The 18,950-nt window shown below is 45.6% G+C and overlaps 4 pseudogenes; all 4 read left to right on the forward strand.

Annotated features, from left to right (window-relative positions):
• The first annotated feature begins 12,571 nt into the window (after positions 1-12,571).
• On the forward strand, positions 12,572-12,690 carry LOC143936826 (5S ribosomal RNA; annotated as a pseudogene).
• A 616-nt stretch (positions 12,691-13,306) lies between these two features.
• LOC143936963 (5S ribosomal RNA) lies at positions 13,307-13,425 on the forward strand (annotated as a pseudogene).
• A 3,396-nt stretch (positions 13,426-16,821) lies between these two features.
• On the forward strand, positions 16,822-16,940 carry LOC143937395 (5S ribosomal RNA; annotated as a pseudogene).
• Positions 16,941-17,043: 103 nt separating this feature from the next.
• Positions 17,044-17,162, forward strand: LOC143936395 (5S ribosomal RNA; annotated as a pseudogene).
• The last annotated feature ends 1,788 nt before the right edge of the window (positions 17,163-18,950 follow it).

An 18,950-nucleotide genomic window follows, 5' to 3' on the forward strand; every position in this document is an offset into this window, starting at 1 on the left:
GAAAGGGGGGGAACATTTTTTCCAATAGAGAGAGATGCAGGATTTCGCCGCATTTATCACATGCCGTAAAATAGATTTTTTTGTACTTCTTAAAGGGGAGGGCCACCCTGAAAAACAAAAAAATGTTAAAAATTACAAAACATCTAAAAAAAAAAAAAATGAAAAAAAATTTTTTTTTTTTACTTACCAGAAATGCCTGTTGCTAGGCACTTTCTCCTAATCTTCCTCTTCCTCCTCCGCGGAGATCTTCTGTCTTCTGTCTTCGTCGCGGCGTCTTCTGGGTAATGAGTCGCGCTGTGTTCTGGGAACTGTGTGTTCCAGAACACAGCGCGTCCCATTCAGAAAGCGCTGTGGGACTCGCGCATGCGCAGTAGCTGCGGTACTCGCGCATGCGCAGTAGGAAACGGGCAGTGAAGCCATAAGGCTCCGCTGCCTGTTTCCCTTACAAGGGATGGCGGCGCCGGGACCCGAGAGCCGAGGGACGGGTCGGCCTCGGGCGGCCGACATCGCGGGCGCCCTGGACAGGTGAGTGTGTTTATTAAGTCAGCAGCTGCAGTGTTTGCAGCTGCTGACTTTTTTTTTTTTTTTTTTTTTTTTTATAACCGGCCCTCCACTTTAATGGGAATCTGTGAATGGTGCAAGAGAAAGAATGCAGCCTCTTCCTGGATGGAGAAGTCTGTGAATTTTTGTGTTATGCATCGGATCTCTGTCCAGAAGTCCACCAAGCTGAGGCAGGACCAAAAAATGTGCAGCAACGTGCCCTCTTCTTCTCCACACCTCCAGCATATGTTCGAGGAAGAGGAGAAACATTTCTGCAGCTTTGATGGTGTCAAATACCACCTGGTGAGAAGTTTAAAATTCGTCTCCTGTATCTTCGTGCACAGCGACATTTTGAGAGCCAAAGTGATAATGCGTTGTCTCTGTGCTGGGGAAAATTAGCAATTAAGGTCCTTTTCCCAGTTGGACAGACAGGTTAAGTGTGGGTAATCTGTTTGAGAGAGAATGTGGGCCAAAGGGCCTTCGCTCCTGCATAGAGTCTCAAACTCCGACTGAGGGCGGGCGAACGTTTGAGGATTGGGGATGGAATGGAGAAAATGATGTAGTTGCGCCGCTCTCCAAAAAGGCAGTTGGAAAAGCCCTGTCGGATCTGTTAGGGTTGAGAAAGAAGGCCATTTTCCATCAATGACGAATTTAGACGCATTGTCTAGGTTGGAATTTCTAAGTGGGTCCCCAGTTCAAAGGTTGGATGGCCACGTATAGGGAATAGGGGGGAAGTCAAAGACGTGAGTGTGTTTTGGGTAGCGATCAGGTGACTGACTTTCAACTAAGCCCCTATAGTGGGATGTGACATAAATTCTGTGGGGGAATACTTATAGCACCACATGGCGCTTCTTAGCGGAATTCGGGAGTGAGCTTAGAAAGTTTGTTTCGATTCCAGTCCAATACATGCCCCAGATGGGAGGCCAGGTAGTAGCGTCGCAAGTTAGGGAGAACAAACCCTCCCTGTTGTTTAGACAATGTCAGCTGTGACCGCTTAAGTCTGGGATTTTTGTGGGCCCAGTTAAATTGAGTGAGCAAGGATTGAGCTTGCTTAAAAAACAGGACTGGAATCTGGATCGGGAGAGCTTGGAAAAGATAAGTAAATTTAGGGAGTATGTTCATTTTAATGAGATTGCATCTGCTGAACCAGGAATGGAGGCCAGAATGCCACCCGTGAAGCAAACTGCGGATCTTAGTGACAAGGGGTGGGGGGAAGTTCAACATAAACGTACGCGCGATGTCCGGTGGAATGTAAGTACGTGAGTATATCTTACTTATCCATGCCAGCATCCGTTCACTCAGACCTATATGGCGAAGGACCGAGAACATTAATGTCCATTTGACCCGATCAAAAGCCTTCTCGGCATCAGTACTCATGAAAAGACAAGGGGTCCCAGATGACTTTGCTTTACGGATCAGGGTAAGCACCTTAGTGGTGTTGTCCCTATCTTCCCTGGTGGGAATAAAACCTAACTGGTCAATATGTATAAGGGACTACAAGTGATGTGCCAATCACGTGGCGAGGAGTTAGAGAATAGTTTTAGGACCGAATTTTGGAGGGAAATGGGTCTGTAGCTCCCACATAGGCCTGGGTCCTTGCCCTCCTTAGTTATCAACGAGATGTGGGCTCTAAGGGTATCCTCAGGAAAATAAATTCACCAAGCGCAGGCCGAGAATAGGGAGGAAGGTCTTAAAGTATTGTGCGGTATATCCGTCAGGGCCCGGAGCCTTACCCACCTTCGGAGGTCCCACGGCCGTCTGGACTTCTTCCAGTGTGATCGGGTCCTCCAAGTACTCCCGTGATTCCGATGAGAGGGTTGGTAGACCAGAACCGGTTACATATCTGTCTATATTGTCCTGTCCAGACCCTGAATCGGGCAGGTTGTAGAGATCAGAGTAACATTTTTCAAAGACTTCGACTATTTGGGTTGGGGTAGAGGCCCTCTGGCCATTCTCATCTATCAACTGTGGTATGTAAGAGCCAAATTTCAACTCCTTTACCGACCTGGCTAAGATTTTTCTGCATGTGTCCTCTGATTCCTACGTCAGTTTATGACAAAACTGGAGTGCCGCTTTCGCTTTATAATGGAGTAGGACAGCAATATGGGTATGGAGTGTCCCCAATTCAATCTCTAAGGTCCGTAAGGGGGTATGTTTATGTTTCGCTTACACAGAGGCAAGTTCATGAAACAGATTAGCAAGCTGTTCCTTCCGTGTTCGTTTGATGCGCGCCCCGTGCCTGATAAGTACCCTGCGGAGTACTGACTTGTGAGCCTCCCAAATTATCCCCAGGTCACAGTCCTGCTTTAGTTTTCTTGGAAATAAAGGTCCAATTCCCTGGTCACATCTGCTAAAACTTCCGGTATCTGGAGGAGGCTCTCATTAAGGTGCCAGAATAGAGACCTAGGTGAGGGGTAGGGAGCGAGGAGCAAGAGGCAGAAGTGTCAACCGATGGCGAAAGGGGACATTAAAGTCCCCACCTAATATCAATTGGCCCTCCCGAAAGTCACATAATCTGTGCAGGGTAGTTCTGAGGAACATGTCTTGGTGATCATTGGGAGCGTACACAGTGGCAAATGTAAAAAGGCGCTCTCCAATGTGGCCCCTAAGAAAAAGATATTGGCCCCCAGGGTCCACCAGAGAATCCTGGAGAACCCAGGGGAGCCTGCTAGAGATCAGAATGGAGAGGAGGGGTTAGTAGAGTGGTAGACCTTAGGGAAGGATCTCGACCATAGAAAGGGGAGGCTAGTATTTTTAAAATGTGTTTCTTGTATAAAGGCCACATCAGTACAGGATGTGTTCAGTTCTCACAGGAGGATCCACCATTTTTCAGGGGAGTTCAGTCCCTTAACGTTTAGAGAGGTGACCTTGACTGAGTCTGCCATCGCTCCTCGGGGAGGGGGAGGGGGACATCAGAGAAAAGCAAAGAAAGTTGAACCAAGGTAGGTTTTGGGTAGGTAATGCATGGCGGGAACTAAGGGGGAGAAAGGAAGGGCAAATGGAAGGAAAGGTAAAGGGAAAAAGAGGCCGGGCACCTCAACCCCAGGGGGAGAGGGAAATTAAGGGTTGTCCGCACTCAACAGTACAGGAAGGGTATACTAAAACAGCACAATTATGCTATAGCGCTTACCAGATGTACACTGGGTTTAAAGCGCTGTCCTACTTGGGTTATTGGGTAGACAGGTCGGAGAGGGAGCCCCCGAATCCTAGTCCCCCCAGTCCCGGCAGTGGTAAATGTCACGTCTGATACCGGTATGCAAATAAAAGACAATCAGTAACATGAAAGAAACAAAAAACAATAGTATAACCAAAACAGAGGTAGAGCATATAACTGTCAGCACTGAGGGGTCTCCTCGGCTCGCCCTAAACATAGGCATGCACGAGGGAGCCCGTCACAACAGAAAAGGCATCACAGAATGGGATCCACCACCCCCCGTCCCATACCCCTAAAGTACATGCAGTCCCCGGACAAATGCATTTCTCCCTTTGGCAGATTGTCCTCTCCTTACCCCCCTCTCCCCCGTCCACGGCCCGGGGGGAAAAGGGGCAGGGAAGGGGGGAAAGGGGGAGTGGAAGGGGGGAAAGGGGGAGTGGAAGGGGGAAAGGGGGAGGGAAAGGAGGGAAGGGAAGGGTGGGAAGGGGGGGAAGGGAGGGGGGAAACAGGGGAGAGGGGACAAACATGCAGAAATGTCAAGTCCTTTAGCGCACTCCCACCAGCAAACACCCGGACCCCATAAATTTCAACTCCTCCCCTCCATGGTCACCACATCAAGATGAAAGAGGAGCAGCCCTGGTCGGTGCATGGAAAATCCGGCAGGCAAGGGGCTGGGGCCACCATCCCTCCATCCAACGGGAGACTTCACCCGAGCAGCAGTCCTGGGGCCCGCCAATTAGTGTCTCTCCTGCATCGCCATCGGGGGCTGTGTAGAGCATCCAGAGGGAGGCTGGGACCGCCCAAACAGTAAGGGGTAAATCCTCCAGGGGGTCCAGAGTCACCCTGGAGGGAAGCAGTGTCTCGTACCAATAGGCTCAATAAATAAGTCATCCAGGGTCCCCGAAAGCTGCAGAAGGCAATGTCAGCAAAGAGTAGGTGGGAGTCAGAGGGGGGGACAAGGGGCGCATCCAGGGGGAGGGGACACATATGCGGGAATGTCAAGCCCTTCCAGTACAGCGCATTAGGTATCACTCAGACCCCCCAAAGTGCAACTCCCCCATCTAAGGTCAAGACTCCAGAAGGGAAGATGAGCCGCCCTGGTCTGTACATGAAAGAACCTGCTGCCAAGGGGTTGGGGCCATCATCCCTTCCTCCAATGGGAGATGCCACCGGAATGAAAGCCCCGTGTCCTGTCAAGTGGTGCCCCTCTGACAATGTCGTTGTGGTATATGTGGAGCATCCAGGGAGAGGCAGGGACCACCCAAACAGTGAGGGGTAAAGCCTCCAAGGGGGACCGGTGTCAGACAGGAGGATAGCGGTGTCTTGTACAAGTTGGTTAATTAGACAAGTCATTCAGTGTGTTCCTGTGAGCAGCGGAAAGAAAGGTCGGTAAGGATTATGAATGGGTGGGGGCCAGGGAGTGCATAAAACTGCCACCAGATGACCGGGGCAGAGAGGGCAAGGGGATGAAACTCAGATCTGGTAGGTGGGGGCGGGGGTGAGGAGTGTCCCTCATATTACTCACGTTGGCCATACCTTGAAGCTGAGCGCTCTGCATACCCAGGACGTTCTTCTGTATAATCTAGCCTATCTGTATACATTAGCCTGTCTTTTGTACACATTAGTCGGTCCGCTGTATACACTAGTCTGTCTGTATACACTAGTGTATACAGATAAGCTAGATTATACAGAAGAACGTCCTGGGTATGCAGAGATGGAGGCTAGAGTATGCATACTTGCTAGTGTATACAGACGGACTAGTGTATACAGAAGACCGGCTAGTTTATATAGGGAGGCTAATGTGTGCAAAAGACAGGCTAGTGTATACAAATAGGCTAGATTATAGAGAAGAACATCTTGGGTATGCAGAGAGAGAGGCTGGGTTACACAGAGAGGCTGGTGTATGCAGACTTGCTAGTGTATACAGACGGACTAGTGTATAGAGAGGCTTGGGTATACAGAGAGCTAATGTATAAAGAGCAGCTAGTGAATACAAAAGACATCCAAGGGTATACAGATAGACTCGTGTATGCAGAAGACCGGCTAGTTTATACAGAGAGGCTAAAGTGTACAAAACACAGGCTAGATTATACAGAAGAACGTCCTGGGTATGCAGAGATGGAGGCTAGGGTATACAGAGAGAGAGACTGTGATACACAGAGAGGAAGGAGTATGCAGACTTGCTACTGTATACAGATGGACTAGTGTATACAGTAGACCGGCTAGTTTATACAGAGAGGCTAATGTGTACAAAAGACAGCCTAGTGTATACAGATAGGCTAGATTATACATAAGAAGGTCCTAGTTATGCAAGAGATGGAGGCTAGGGTATGCAGAGAGAGAGGCTTGGTTACACAGACTTGCTAATGTATACAGACGGACTAGTGTATACAGAGTACCGGCTAGTTTATACAGAGAGGTTAATGTGTACAAAAGACAGGCTAGTTTATACAGATAGGCTAGATTATACAGAAGAACGTCCTGGGTATGCAGAGATGGAAGCTAGGGTATACAGAGAGAGAGAGCGAGGCTGGGTTACACAGAGAGGAAGGAGTATGCAGACTTGCTAGTGTATACAGATGGACTAGTGTATACAGTAGACCGGCTAGTTTACACAGAGAGGCTAATCTGTACAAAAGACAGGCTAGTGTATACAGATAGGCTAATTTATACAGAAGAAGGTCCTGGTTTATGCAAGAGATGGAGGCTAGGGTATGCAGAGAGAGAGGCTTGGTTACACAGACTTGCTAGTGTATACAGACGGACTAGCGTATACAGAGGACCGGCTAGTTTATACAGAGAGTCTAATGTGTACAAAAGAAAGGCAATTGTATACAGATAGGCTAGATTATACAGAAGAACGTCCTGGGTATGCAGAGATGGAGGCGAGGGTATACAGAGAGAGAGAGGCTAGAGTATGCATACAGGCTAGTGTATACAGTTAGGCTAGATTATACAGAAGAAGGTCCTGGTTTATGCAAGAGATGGAGGCTAGGGTATGCAGAGAGAGAGGCTTGGTTACACAGACTTGCTAGTGTATACAGGCGGACTAGTGTATACAGAAGACCGGTTAGTTTATACAGAGAGGCAAATGTGTACAAAAGATAGGCTAGTGTATACAGATTATTATACATAGCATTGTTAGCAGACCAATAGGACAATTTACATGGCTTAATATTGCAGAGCGTAATTTATCAGGAAAGAGATCCAAAGCGTTAGTTGCAGTAGCTTCATAAAACTGAGAAATCGTTGCATTACTCTAAATTTAAAATATGTTCCGGTTGCACTGAAAAGACGATATTAGATGAGTGATCTACACATTTCGTTTACTATTTCACTATACCGGCTAAATGTTAATATGTTAATATGTGCTGCGTGTAAGGTAGAAATTAGATGGTTTAGTGTGAGCTGGTTTACCAGGATTTAGAGATAGTAATCTGTTTATACTAGTATATAAATATAGCAAAATAATTATAACGGGTTTAAGTGGAAATACACGAAATAACAGCAACAACGTGTGTAGGTTTTTATCAATCAAGTTCATTACGTGTCTTTAATCATGTAGTGATATTGGAGCACAAGGATGAGCAAGCATAATAACTAACAGAGGATGACATGGCAAAAAGACAAACTGCATTAGAAATGTGAATATGAATTAGAGTTGAAATGCCAATCTCCAGGGCTACGTACAGCAAAGTGTGAGCTAAGCAGCTAAATATTCTGCAATAGCAGAGATTAAGTATTGCAGTCGAAATGAGATCGGAAGCGTTAGTTGCAGTAGCTCCAAAATGACTGAGAAATCATTTCATTACTCTAAATGTAAAAGTTATCCCGGTAGCACTGAGTGCTACTGATATTAGATGAGTGATCGTTCTAGTACAAATTCAGTTTCCTATAGCAGAGAGATACCAGCTAAATGTGAGACGAGCAATTAAACTGTTCACGGTAGCTTTGCATTACTCTTAATATGTGCAGCGTGTAAAGAAGCAATAAGATGGTTTTGTATTATCCTAAAATTAGCAGTATACGTAATAAAGGTGAGTAGGTAACCTGGATTTAGACATAGCAAACTCTATAATCTAATTTAGCAAAATTAGAAAGGATAATATTGAGACAGTATATACAGGTCGAGTTTAACTGGAAATACACAAAATATCTAGCTTACCTTTACATTGTTCAATAGAGCGTTGCAAAGTAATACCAAGGCAGAATGTAGGAATAGCAATTAGATGAGATGATTGCTGTAATCATGAAATATCAGCAACGACTAGGTTTCTATCGGATGAGAAAGTATAATAACTGGCAAAGTATGACATGGCAAAGAGACAAATTGCATTAGAGATGTGAGATGGACATGAAATGTCAATCCCCATTGGTTACTTACATGTAAACGCGGCTACATACAGCAAAGTGTGAGCTAAGCAGCTAAAGGGTATTTAAGAGTAAATTGACGTAGCTTGAAAATTCCAACGTGTAAATCGTTCCATTAAATATGTTACGCACGAAGACGGCTTACACTGACTGTTTTCCGTTTCCATTGGTCATCGGCATAATGTTTCAGTAACCATGAACATTAATAGTGATAGACAGCTTACATTAGGATGTATGCATGATGTGAATGTAAAATGAATGTAAAATAGTTGCATTATGTGTTATTAATGTAATCAAACTGTATTGCTATGCTTTGCTACTGCAACCACTTCTCAATCAAGTCCCACTGCTTTTCTCACTTTTTGCCGCTGTTAAAAAATGTGTTGCAAGTGTTATGTGTTACAAATGGTTATCAGTGTGACAGTTAATGTGGAGAAAAAGTAATACACAAAATAGAGTCAGAAAGAGAATCCTATTGCATAGAGGTAGCGAGAGATGGTTGCATTAATCTTAATGTGCAGTGTGTAAAAGGTTTTAAAAAGATGGTTTTGTGTGACTTTTGATTTAACGTAAAATTAGCTGTAGACATTATAATTTGTTACAATGATTTAGAGATAGTAATCTCTATAAAATAATAATAATAAGTATAGGAAAAAAAATTAGGAAAATTTTGAGGCAGTATGTATAGGTCGAGATATAGTGAATACACAAAAGGGATCAAGGGATAGTAGCAAAGTCAAGGGATAAATGCAAAGGTACTCTATTTAACAGTAAATTGACGTAGCTTGCAAATTCCAACGTATAAATCGGGATCAAGGGATAGTAGCAAAGTCAAGGGATAAATGCAAAGGTACTCTATTTAACAGTAAATTGACGTAGCTTGCAAATTCCAACGTGTAAATCGTTCCATTAATTTTGATGCTCAAGAAGACGGCTTACACTGACTGTTTTCCGTTTCCACTGGAAAGAGAATCCTATTGCATAGAGGTAGCGAAAAAGAAGTAATACAGAAAATAGAGTCAAACAGTGGAAACTTTATTTGTCATGACAGCTGATACTTGGTTGAGCAATAAAACTGTTTTATTTAGATGTAAGACTAGTTTTATTCTCTACATATAGGGTTTTCAGAGAGTTGTATAATATAGGCGACCAATAGGACATTTAAATGGCTTAATATTGTAGGGAGGAAGTATCGCTGTTCAAAGGTAAGAGATTGAAAGCTTAGCTTGAAAATGGCCGAGAAATAGTTGCGTTAGTCTAAATTTAAAGGATATGCCGGTACCAATGAGAAAGCTTATATTAGACTAGTTGATGTTTGCATTACACAATCCTATTATTATTATTATTATTATTAAGATCCAAGTGCAGAGAGAGACATAGTTAATGTCAGAGATACTCGGTCAATGTCAGAAAAGCAATACAACTGTTTACATCGTTAGAGAGCGATATTTACATTACTCTTAGTATGTGCAGCATGTCTGGTAGCAAATGGATGGTTTTGTGAACATTTTGCATTAAGGTACAATTAGCGGTAGAACTCATCGAAGTGAATAGATTTAAGCGGATTTTGAGATAGTACTCTCCATTTCTAATAAGAAATATAGAAAAATAAGTCAGGATGGTGTGTCAGGACTGTCACATACTCACAGTCCCGTTACAAATATGCAAAATAGAGCGAAAGAGTACATGGTTTATTTTGATGTATGATAGTTTTATTGCATGCTTGATGTGGATGATTAAAATCGTGTAGTGATCTATATTTAGCATAAGAATGAAAAGGCATAACATGGCAATGAGACAAACTCCATTAGAGATGTGAGCTAGATGAAATGATGAAATGTCTCTGTATAGCCCAGATTGTCTTCTGTTATCACTTAGCATACCCTCTAAATTCACTAGCCTTCTCTATATACACCAGCATGTTTACACTAGCCGGTCTTCTGCATACAATAGCCTGTCTTCGATATACACTAGCCTATGTTCTGAATACACTAGCCCGTCTTCTGTATACATTAGTCTCTCTGTATAAACTAGCATCTCTGTATACCCCAAACTGTCTTCTGTAAAAACTTGTCTCTCTTTATAACCTGTCTAGCCTTTCTTCTGTACACACTAGCTTCTCTGTATACACTAACCAGGCTTCTATATACAATAGCTTCACTCTATGCACTAGCCTCTCTGTATAATCTAGCCTCTCTATATACCCTAGATAGTGTTCTGCATCTCCGTAGTGGTAGCCTCTCCGTAGAAGCCAGCCTTTATTCTGTATTCACTAGCCTTTCTTCTGTATGCTGTAGTCTTCTATATATACTAGCTTCTCTGTACACCCTTGCATCTCTGTAATACACTAAACCCTCTGTATACCACAGCCTGTCTTCTGTATACACTAGACTGTAAACACTAGCTAGAATACACCAGCCTGTCTTCTGTACCCACTAGAATCTCTGTATACACTACCCAGTCTTCTGTATACACTGTCAGCTTGGATGTATACCCAAGCCTGTCTTCTGTATACACTAGTCTCTCTATATGCACTGTCCTATCTGTATACACTCGACTCTCTCTATACACTAACCTCTCTATATACACTAACATCTTTGTATATACTAGCCTCTCTTTAAATTAGCCTCTCTGTGTACCCCAGCCTCATTGTTTACTCTAGCATCTCTGTATACTCAAGCCTATCTGCGTACACGAGTTTGTATTCTGTATTCACTAGCCTGTATTCACTAGCCTTATATATACTAGCTTCTCGCTTCTCTGTACACCCTTGCATCTCTGTACACTAGACTCTCTGAATACACTAAACCCTCAGTATACCACAGCCTGTCTTCTGTATACATTAGACTGTAAAAACTAGCTAGAATACACCAGCCTGTCTTCTTTACCCAATAGACTCTCTGTATGCACTACCCAGTCTTCTGTATACACTGTCAGATTTGATGTATACCCAAGCCTGTCTTCTGTATACACTAGTTTCTCTATATGCACTGTCCTTACTGTATACTCTCGACCCTCTCTATACATTAACCTCTCTATATACACTAACATCTTTGTATATCTCTCTTTAAATTAGCCTCTCTGTGTACCCCAGCCTCACTGTTTACTCTAGCATCTCTGTATACTCAAGCCTATCTACATACACGAGTCTTCTGTATTGTGTATTAACTAGCCTTTCTTCTGTATGCTGTAGTCTTCTATATATACCAGCTTCTCTGTACACCCTTGCATCTCTGTAAACACTGTGTAAACTAGCCAGTCTTATGTATACACTAGACTCTCTGAATACACTAAACTCTCTGTATACCACAGCCTGTCTTCTGTATACACTAGACTGTAAAATCTAGCTAGAATACACCAGCCTGTCTTCTGTACCCACTAGACTCTCTGTATACACTACCCAGTCTTCTGTATAGAATGTCAGCTTTCATGTATACCCTTTCTGTATACACTAGCTTCTCTATATGCACTGTCCTTTCTGTATACACTCGACTCTCTCTATACACTAACCTCTCTATATACACTAACATCTTTGTATTTGTCTTTAAACTAGCCTCTCTGTGTACCCCAGCCTCACTGTTTACTCTAGCATCTCTGTATACTCAAGCCTATCTACATACACGAAACCTGTATTCTGTATTCACTAGCCTTTCTTCTGTATGCTGTAGTCTTCTATATATACCAGCTTCTCTGTACACCCTAGCACTGTAACAGTGCTAGGTTCCTGTATTACAGAAACAGAACACCAGCAATAAGGTGTATACTGTGCAGGAGGCACACAACACCGACTCTAACTTCTGCACTGCAGATGCATGTATTGCAGAAATTGAACACCAGTAATAAAGGGTAGCTTCAGGTGTGTACTGTGCAGGAGGCACATAACACCCACTGTAACAGTGCTAGGTTCCCAAGCAGTAAAGACACTGTCCCTGCCTATCGTCCTCTTTCCCTGACCACCGCAACACACTATACAAGGCCGCCGTGCTGGCGGCCTTATATAGTGTGGGGTGTGTACTAAACCCCCCTGAGCTATAATTGGCCACAGGAATCCTGCCTGTGGTGAATTGTGGCTCTCCTCACACAGGATGTCACATCTGTTCTTATTATATAGAACCTATTATGCTCCTCGTAAACTTTTTCAGTTTGGCCGAACGGCCGGACGCAAGTTGCCCCCGGTGCGGGAACATGGGGGGAGACATGATGCACATGTTTTGGAGATGCCCGAAGTTGATCCGCTACTGGACAGAGGTGACAGGAACCATTGATCGGGTGGTTGGAACCTCCACCAGGATGGGGGCGAAGTATTGTCTCCTGGGATTAGTTGAAGGAGTTGGAAAATCGGGAAGTAGCCAGATGGCAGTTCTGAGATGCCTATTTCAGGCAAGGAAACTGATTGCTCAACCCTGTTTAGCCTCCAATGTTGGCAATGACTTGTTTTTTTTCGCTTGTTTCCCAAGATGACCATGTTGGCGTTTGTCAAGATGGTTGAGAGTGCCCGAAGAGATCGCCTATGGCCCCATCACCTTGAAAGTGCCTGATCTTGTCTGATCTCGGAGGCTAAGCATTGTCGGGCCTGATTAGTAACTGGATGGGAGACCAACTGGGAATACCAGGTGCCGTAGGATTCTTTTTATGTTGTTGGCGTTGACATGGGTTTTTTTTTCCGCTTGTTTCCCAAGGTGATCATCTTGGCATTTGTCAAGAGGGCTGAGAGAGCCCAAAGAAATCTCCTACGGCCACATCCCCCTGAAAGCGCCCGATCTCATCTGATCTCAGAGGCTAAGCAGGGTCCAGCCTAGATAGTATTAAAGGTGCCGTAGGAATCTTTTTATATTGTTGGCTTTGACCTGTTTTTCTTTCGCTTGTTTCCCAAGGTGACCATTTTAGCATCAGTCAAGAGTTTTGAGTATGTCCCAAAGCGTTCGCCTGAGGTCACATCACCCTGAAAGCGCCCGATCTCAGAGGCTAAGCAGGGTCTGGGTCAGATGGGAGACCGGCAGGGTCTATGTTGTTGGCGTTGACCTTTTTTTTTTCACTTGTTTCCCAAGATAACCATCTTGGTATTTGTCAAGAGGGTTGAGAGTGTCTAAATAGAACACCTATGGCCACATCACCCTGAAAGCGCACAATCTCATCTGATCTCGGAGGCCTAGCAGTGTACGGCCTGGTTAATACCTGTATGGGAGACCATCTGTGAATACCAGGTGCCCAACAAGAGGGTTGAGAGTGCCCAAAGAGATCATCTACGGCCCCATCACCCTGAAAGCGCCCAATCTCATCTGATCTCAGAGGCTAAACAGTGTCGGGCCTGGTTAGTACCTGGATGGGAGACTGCCTGGAAATACCAGGTGCCATAGGCTTCTTTTTTTGTTGTTGGCTTTGAACTGTTTTTTTCGCTTGTTTCTCAAGGCGACCATCTTGGCGTTTGTCAAGAGGGTTGGGCGTGTCTTGAAGAGAACGCTTACGGCCACATCACCCTAAAAGCACCCGATCTTGTCTGATTTCAGAGGCTTAGCAGCATCAGGCCTGGTTAGTACCTGGACGGGAGACTGCCTGGGAAGACCAGGTGACATAGAAGGATCTGGCCTGGTTAGTGTCTTGATTGGGAGATCGCCTGGGAATTCCGGATGCCGTAGGATTCTTTTTATGTTGTTGGCTTTGACCTGTTTTTTTTCCCTTGTTTCCCAAGGTGACCATCTTGGCATTTGTCAAGAGGGTTGAGAGTGCACAAAGAAATTGCCTACGGGCACAACACCCTGAAAGCGCCCAATCTCGTTTGGTCTCAGAGGCTAAGCAGGGTTGGGCCTGGTTTGTACCTGGATGAGAGACCTCCTGGGTTTTCCAGATGCCGCAGGCTTCTTTTTATGTTGTTGGCGTTGACTTGTTTTTTTTGTTTGTTTCCCAAAGTGGCCATCTTGGCGTTTGTCAAGAGGGTTGAGCGTGCATTTGATCTCAGAGGCTAAGCAGGGTTGGGACATGGTTAGTACCTGGATGGGAGACCGCCTGGGATTTCTCGATGCCATAGGCTTTAGTTTTAAGTTGTTGGCATTGACTTATTTTCTTTATTTTTATTATTCTTTTATTAAGTAGAACAACATAAATATAACAGTCAACCATACAGCATGACCCAGGGTCACAATTACATGCTAACAAAAAATAGGCAGCCAAATATTTCTGGGTTCTCAGAGGGGAGTCCTACAGTTTCATGCAGAAAATAGAGAAACCCCACCTCCGACATGTAGTACAGTATAACTAGTGCAGCTCCGTTCGGACAAATGTAATCATGGAGAACAACTGGGACCACAGCGAGCCAGCTTATCATGACCTACGTGAACTAGAGTAAAATATGAGCCGGTCATGTCCAGAACCCTGGGGTTCTTCTGGGTCCCGAAGGCTAGTAAGGAGACAAGGCATAGTCAAAAGGGAGGACGGGGGAAGAAGAGAGTGCAAAGACGGAGAGAGAGGAGGTGGGGGGATGGCGACGGGGAAAAAAAGAAAAATAAAGACAAAAAGGGAGGGGGGAATGCCACCCAGGGCAGACATGGCCTACGTAGGTAAACGTTAGATGTTCAGTCGTTTTCTGGGACGGAGGCACTGCTCACCTCCCGAATGTAGTTTCGAGTACCAGTGAAATACCTCCAGGGCCTCCATGTAACACTAAATGCCTCTTCAGTGTTGTGAAGGGTGGCGGTCAATTCTTCCATCCGGAGAATATGATTGACTTTGGAATACCACAGCACCTTGGATGGGGGCTGAGGCTGCCTCCACAGTGCGGGAATGCAGGCCCGGGCGGCATTCAGGAGTTGCATTGTGAGGGTTTTTTTGTATTTTCGAACAGGCTGTTCGGTCAAGTGTAGAAGGCACGCTACTGGGAACCCAAAAGTTCCTCAAGGTCGGGCATGCCCAGAAAAGGTGTCCCATGGTCCCCATATCTGAATTTCACCTCCAACAAACATCCGGGATCGATCTATCCATTTTATTCAGAAGGTATGGGACTCTATACCAGCGTGAGACTATCTTGTATCTTGATATTGGTTTGCGATGGAAGCTTTATGTACTAAGGTCAGGATCTTCCCTATCTGTTGTGGGGTAAATGTGATGCCTAAGTCCCTCTCCCATTTGTGGATAAATGGTGGGGGTCGACTCCTCCTCCTGACTACTCAATAGGTTGTACAGGAGGGAGAGGGTGTGTCGCACAGGTTCCCTTTTGTGACAGATGGATTCATAGGGTGTCAGGTCTCTAGGAGTGTAGGGGGCCCTTTGTATGGCCAGAAGAAAGTGACAAAGTTTATAAGCACTAAACAAGTCAAGCGGAGGGTCAGAAAGCTCGGCGACAGTTTGCGTGGTCGGGAGCCCTCCCGTGGGCCACACCTCTCCCAGATGCTGTTTCCCCACCACTGTCAACTGTCGCAGTTTCTTGTTGGTAAATCCCGGTGGGAAGTCTGGATTACCTATAACCTGAGTCATTGGTGATGGCAGGGGAGCAATGTGTGTGCAGCGGAACAACCTCCGCACAACAGCCAACCTAGCTCCCACTACGGGGTGACCTCTGAGGTCTTTTGGTAGGGAGGACAGGAGCCACGGGGAGGTCAATAGGGGAATGGATCCATCCTCAATCTCCATCTCCACCCACTGCTTGTGTGGGCCATTACAATGCCAATCAACGACTCTCTCTAGCAGAGTCACTCTGTAGTATTGTCTGAGATCTGGGAGACCCAGACCCCCCTTGTCCTTTGGTCTGGCAAGCAATTGCAAACGGGCTTTGGGCAGTTTGCGCGCCCAAATAAAGTCCCGGAGCAGCACCTGCAGTTGTCTGAAAAAAATTGGGGGTAACCGGATCGGTAATGTCTGGAACATGTATAAGATCCGAGGGAGGGCCATCATTTTGAATGCATTACAGCGCCCGAACCAGGTCAGTGTTAAAGCATGCCAGTTTCCCAAATCAGATTTCAGTCTATCCAGGAGAGGGACAAAATTAAGCAGGTACAATTGCGCTAAATCCGCTGCGATGTTAACGTATAGATTTTTCAGCCCAGTAGAATGGAAAAGAGGTGCGGAGCCTCTTGGCCTCACCATCCGGGACCGATATATTCAATACAGCCGACTTGGCGTAATTGTTTTTATAGTTTGATAGGCTGCCGTGTCGCTGTAGAGATGCAAGTATTTTGGGAAGCAAAATGTGTGGATTGGAGACGGAAAAAATTAGATCGTCAGCGTACGCCGCAATTTTGTGGTGTGCCGAGGGTTTGGATATGCCAGTAATATTCGGGTCATTCCAAACGTGACACATAATGGTTCCAGTGTCAGAATTAAAATTAGGGGAGACAGAGACCACCCCTGCCTCGTCCCATTAGTGATGGGGAAAGAGTCCGAGCACCACTCGGTCACCCGTACCGCTGCCGATGGCGTGGAGTAAAGCGACATTACTCAGCTCATCATGTTGGGGCCAAGACCTATATGTTCCAGGGTGGCCTGCATAAAGTGCCAAGGTGACCATCTTGGCGTTTGTCAAGAGGGTTGAAAGTGCCTGAAGAGATTGCCTACGGGCACATCACCCTGAAAGCACCCGATCTCGTTTGATGTTGGAGGCTAATAGAGTCGGGCCTTGTTAGTACCTGGATGGGAGACCGCCTGGGAATACCAGGTGTCGTAGACTTCTTTTTATGTTGTTGGCGTTGACCTGTTTTTTTTTCGCTTATTTCCCAAAGTGACCATCTTGGTGTTTGTCAAGAGGGTTGAGAGTGCCTGAAGAGATTGCCTATGGCCACATCACTCTGAAAGCACCCAATCTCATCTGATCTTGGAGGCTAAGAAGAGTCGGGCCTGGTTAGTACCTGGATGGGAGACCACCTGGGATTACCAGTTATTGTAGGCTTCTTTTTATGTTGTTGGCGTTGATTCGTTTTCTTTTTTTTGCTTGTTTCCCAAGGTGACCATCTTGGCATTTGTCAAGAGGGTTGAGAGTGCCCAAAGAGATCGTTTACAGCAGCATCACCCTGAAAGAGCCCAATCTCGTCTGATCTCGGATGCTAAACAGTGTCGGGCCTGGTTAGTACCTGGATGGGAGACCGCCTGGGAATACCAGGTGCCGTAGGCTTCTGTTTTTTTTGTTTTTTTATTTAGTAGTATGCGACATACAATGCAAAGGCAACTTCACAGAATGTGTGATACAAATAGTTACAAACAAATGATCATATTGCATGGATATCAGAGCCAATGGTAAGACGTCTGAGGAGAATAGCACGTGTACAGCTTTGCGGTCATATCAAGATGAGATTAAAGCTCCATCTCGTTGGGATCCTCTACCACTTAAAATATTATTGATACTAGCCCTGCTACCCTCGAAGAGTTTAGATATCCATAGATAGGGGAAGAGTATTGTGTAGTAGTCAAATGGGGTCGGAACATACCATTTTCTTTTCCCTTTTTTGAGTTAAGAAGGGAAATAGTAGAACTGAAAGGAGGGAGAAGGGGAAAGAGAAGATTGGGGAAGGAAATGGCAGAAAAGGAAAAGAAGGGGTAAGGGGGTGTCGTGGGTAGAGTGGATAGGATGGGGTCCCCTCCCAGGGAGCAAGAGACGCCCTCGGCTCACCAGCTCATCAGCTGTCCAACGTTTGGAACAGCGATCTCCAACGATCACCATGAGCTTACTATGTCTCGCGGAGGTATTCTTCCGAAAAGCGAAACTGGGTCCAGTAGAACCATCTGTTCCCATGCTCCTCCGTTTTATCCCTCATTGTGGCAGTCAGGTCTTCCATTCGTTCAATATCATTTACCCTTGTGAACCACTGGGTCACCATTGGAGCAGATTGCTCTTTCCACTGACTTGGGATGCAGGCCCTAGCTGCATTGAGGAGATGTTTAAGTAAGGACTTATGATAACGCTTTCTCGACATAGGAGTTAGATTGAGAAGAACTGCTGCGGGATCATTGGCTAAGGAAATGTCTGTGAACTTGTGGATGAGTCTCAGGACAGGCTGCCAGAATGTTTGTAATTTAGGGCTTTCCCAGAAAATGTGGAGAATGGTGCCACATTTGGTCCACAGCGACAGCAGCGGTCAGATTGACCGGGGAATATTTTGGCCAACACCACCGGTGTACGATACCAGCGTGTTTATATGAGATCTCCTGACATTTACTGCAGAGTGACGACTTATGGGCGAAAAAGAGTATTCTGTCCTTCTGTGGTTTGGAGAATGTAGTTTGTAAGTCCCTTTTCCATTTAGCTAGGAAGGGTGGATCCGTGGAGGATTGTGCGTCTGTCAGGATTTGGTAGGACCTAGAGAGGGAACCACGAACTGGGCCATCATCCAGGCAAAGTTCCTCGAAGGGGTGGAATTGTCTAGAGAAGAACGAATGGTTAGGTAGTGATCCGAGGAAATGGATTAGCTGTCTAGCTCTCCAGCTATCCAATGCAACAGGTACTTGCTCTAGCAGTATGGTCCCCATGGGAATCAAGCCCGTGGGTCCAAGAAATAGGGCTGCTCTCAGAAGCCCTTTCGGGGCTTGCCTGGTAAAGGCCTGGTCAGACAGGCCCGGAGGGAATCTAGGATGTCCAATAATTGGGGTCATAGGAGAAGGGAAGTTAGTCAGGTGGGAAAGGTGAAAAAAACTATCCATCTCGGCGAGCGAGGGGCCAATTAACGGGTGAGTAGTCACACAGGGCTCCAATGGCCTCCCCGCCCAAGGCAGACCAGCCAGTGGAACCCGCGCCATCTCCTGCTCTAGCTTGACCCATAGCTTCAGTTCCCCATGCCGGTGTCTTATCACATATGGTCCCCCATCGGATAGTGTCCGCTGTGTACTGCGCATTCCGAAAATTGCCGAGCATGAACGGCGCCTGCGCACTGAGTCCAGGTTCTATCCCCACTATCCAAGTGGACAT

The sequence above is a fragment of the Lithobates pipiens genome, unplaced genomic scaffold, assembly GCF_037356315.1.
Source record: "Lithobates pipiens isolate NorthernLeopardFrog02 unplaced genomic scaffold, aLitPip1_a1.2 Scaffold_28, whole genome shotgun sequence".
Lineage (NCBI taxonomy): Eukaryota > Metazoa > Chordata > Amphibia > Anura > Ranidae > Lithobates > Lithobates pipiens.